Consider the following 4,064-nt stretch of genomic DNA (forward strand, 5'->3'; position numbering starts at 1 on the left):
ATATATATATATATATATATATATACATAAGGGACACGCACCAATATTTGAATTTCTCCTTTTGCCATCCCTCACACATCAAAAGGAACATCTCATACACTATGGTAAAACGGATCTGTACTATAGTGATTGACCCCAAAATATGTCAAATCCAACTCAACGAGCTCAAAGACTTCCTAACAAAGCAAAAATACTCATCACACAGCTAAGGACATCAAGGGAAAAAAATTAATGCACACACGATCCCATTTATTAATACGTACAATCCTGGGGTAGCCGACATCTTTCACACCATAAAAATCAAACCTACCTATAATTCTACAAAACCCCAAAAGGAAAAAAATCTGATTGATAAAAACCCCTTACGAAATAGTAGACGTCAACCAAAAAATCTAAAAAAAAGCACCTCACAAGAGCAAAATTCACATCAGAGAATGAATCAGAATTCCCCGCAAAAGAATGCAGAGGTAGCAGATGTGGAACATGCAACAACGCCAACTTTAAATACTTAGAAAGTGGTTCCCACATAAAATTCAAGAGCGGATTCTCGTTCAAAGTAAATGCAGATATGAACTGCAAGACACAGAATCTCATTTTTATATACTGCATTACTTGCCCTAACTGCAAGGAAAATTACATTGACAAAACAAACAATTCCCTCTGCTAACGTGCAAGAATCCTCAAACAACACATCCGACAAGAGGAATTGCGCAAGATTCCACTGAGCAAGGATCTAGGAACATGCGGTGAAGGAAAGTTCAATATCTTACTCTTTTACAAATGTTCAAGAGATGACCCAAAATTCCGAAAAGCAATGGAGCTACACTTCGTCAAAAAATTCTCTGCAAAATTAAGTGTTTGAAAAAGAAGCAAAGGAACTACATTTTTATTATTATTATCTTTCTAATAATAATGATGATGGATGAAGAGAAAACATTTATATTACACTATTGCTTTTGTTTCTGAATGTGGGTCAAATGTTAATGACGTGATACTCATCTCTATAAATGATCATAACATTGGGACTTTGACAACTGTTGTTCTTATAGAACTTACATAAACCCGAGAAGGAATGCTAGAACCATTTTACCACTGGTTAAGAAAGATATCTAATGTAGCTACTTGGCAAAGTAATTTGTGAAAATGAGCTCTTTTGAATTATCTTATTTAAGCAAGCAAGAAAAATAAAAATAAATCCTATAAAAGGATAAAAGATACCCCAAAATATATATTTAAGCAGGCTCTGCTTTATTATAAGATTTATATCCTACAGAGTGGCTTCCAGCTAAATATACAATGTACATACAAAACTCAGTTTATGATGTTTGATTAAATGTACATGGAGAATTATTTTTTTTATATTCTGACTTTGTTTTCCTAATTTATGAATAATGTACTAATATTTAATGTTTGCCCATGTAAAACATTGGAATTACACAGAATTGGCTATTCAAGTGTAATAGAATATACATTTTCATAGAACTTTGAACTTCGAACTCTTTTTTTTTTTATTTTTCAGTGAGGAAAGCACCTTCCCCACTTTTCCTATTTTTTCCTACAGCCCTTGTGAGAAAATGTGATTATTTACAAATATGTTGATATGTATACAATGGAAAAAGAAAAAGAATGAAAGGAGAACTGACCATATCAAATTGAAAAGAAACCTCTTTCTCTCTCTCTCCTCTCCTCTCTCTCTCTCTCTATCTATCTATCCTTTCCACTTCCTTTACTTGTTTCAGTCACTTGACTGCAGCCATGCTGGGACAACCCTTTGAAGGGTTTAATGGAAGAAATTCCCTCCAGTACTTAAGTTTTTTTAAAGACTGGTACTTATTTTATCAATATCTTTTGCCGAACTGCTAGATAACGGTGGCGTCAAGAAATTAACACCGGTCTCAAGTGATTAGAGGGTGACAAACACCCACCTACATACACACACACACAATATATATATATATATATGTGTGTGTGTGTACGACGGGGCTTCCACACGGCTTCCATCAAACAAATTCAATCACACGGCATAGGTTAACCCGGGGTTATAGAAGAAGACACTTACCCAAGGTGCCATGCATGAACCTAAATTACATGGTTGCAAAGTTTAACCACACAGCCTCAATTATTAGTGCTGTGTCCATTTTATATAACTTCCCCCTCCAATTTCAACATCAACCACTGAATTTCAAACGTCAATATTTACAAGATTAATCTTGTCCTAAACGATTCCTCTTCCTTACCTTAGAAAGACCTGGAAGTTCTGTGGACTGTTGTTCTTCCTTGAGACTAATTTTTAAGAGCAAGTGAATTCGTAGCTACAGTGGAAGACGTTGATGATGTATCACTGAGGATGTCAGAACGGGCATAATTGTTGTTAAGAAGAAACACTCTACCCACAAAACTAGACATATATATTGTAATGCATAATTGTCATAACTACGACTAATATATTATGATGTATTAACAACGACTAATAGTTAATACTTCATAATAAATATTGACATCTAATACATCATATATTATGATGTATTAATTGTCAGTAAATCATACAAAGTTCAAATTCTAAATTCTTATGAGTTCCATAAAAATCTATGTTAACCGTCTCAGAATTCATTAATAATCTTAAAACCTTAAAGAGGCTGACCTACATAGAAGGAGTAAGATTTCGTTTCCCAGTAATGTCTTTAACTGTGGATGACCAGGCACTGGACATATTTAATAACAAAGAATACGAACACAACGTGTGGTTGACTGAACTAATTTCCTACTTTACATTCTCGAGTTGAAATCTTACCATTCCGTAATGATTTAAATGTTAAGTTCAACTCCAGATTTCGGGTCTATTACCATCAGATACAGGTCGAGGTTCCACGTTCAAAGTGACAGTTTAACTCCAGACTTCTCAATGATGTCTAGGTAAGATACTTGAAGTAGCCAACTCAAAATACTCATACAACGTAACTGATCCAGGTCTTTGTCTATACGGCAATGATAAAATTCGAACTAAACAAATAGAAGGTTTAAAATACTTCATGAATCACTGAACCGCTGCACTCCATACTAAGTCAGACCTTAGATTAACAAATATCGAGCTTTCAACCGAATATCAGGTTCAAAGTTACATCCGAGCGTTGTCCTCAAACAAAGAAACAAAGAAAGAAACAAAATTTCAGTATGGTTTAAAGTTTTGCTAGACATCAGATTTTATTGAATTAGTTATAGAATACCTTCTATATGAGGATTAACTTTAGATATTAAAAGAAAAAAAAAACTGAAATCTACAGCCCTGAATGGATTACGTAGAGCAGAATTATAACAGCATGTTAAGTAGAGCTAGAGAATCAGATAAACAGACACCAACAAACAACATCAACATACCTGCGTATGTATGTGAATTTATGTATTTTGTATGTAATTTCACATATACACACATATATGCATGTATATATATATATATATATATATATATATATATACGCGTGCGTATGCGCGCGTGTGTGTGAGTGTGTATTATATACATATATGTATATATGCACGATTGTTTGTGTCTGTGCATATGTGTATGTATATTAAGATATGCACGTATCTACATATCTGAGTCTGTTTGTGTGTACGTATCTGAGTCTGATTTTCTTTTCTACTTTTTTTTTTTCATTAGTTGTTTCTTTGATTCAAGATTATCTTAGAATTTTGATCTTTTCTTTAGACTTTCCTATCTGCAGAATTTCATTTGAATAAAAACGAAATATAGAGTCATATCTAAGTAAAAATACGACAAATACATTCTATAGAATTGCTTTCTCTGTAATCAGATTTTAGCTGGCTGCACAACCAAGTATAGTGAATACTGCAAGATATGTCGACATATTCTACAATACTTCTGCAACACTTCCGTATAAAACATCAACGTTGTCTAGTAGGGCAATATTGCTTAATATACAGAACTTTCAAGCTAAAAAGTGAAGAATTGCCGTTTTTATTTGAAAATAAGAATCCAGATTTTATAAATGAAATGTTGGTGGCATATGTGCGTGTCTGTGTTTGTGTATATGTATATATATATATAT

At 33.3% G+C, this 4,064-nt stretch overlaps 1 long non-coding RNA gene across 1 annotated transcript in view; it reads left to right on the forward strand.

The window, feature by feature from the left end:
- The window catches only part of LOC106881658 (uncharacterized), a 200,206-nt gene that overhangs the window by 178,081 nt on the left and 18,061 nt on the right, over positions 1–4,064 (forward strand). The gene's annotated exons all lie outside the window — the stretch shown is intronic.

This window comes from Octopus bimaculoides, chromosome 6, assembly GCF_001194135.2.
Source record: "Octopus bimaculoides isolate UCB-OBI-ISO-001 chromosome 6, ASM119413v2, whole genome shotgun sequence".
In the NCBI taxonomy this organism is placed as follows: Eukaryota; Metazoa; Mollusca; class Cephalopoda; order Octopoda; family Octopodidae; genus Octopus; species Octopus bimaculoides.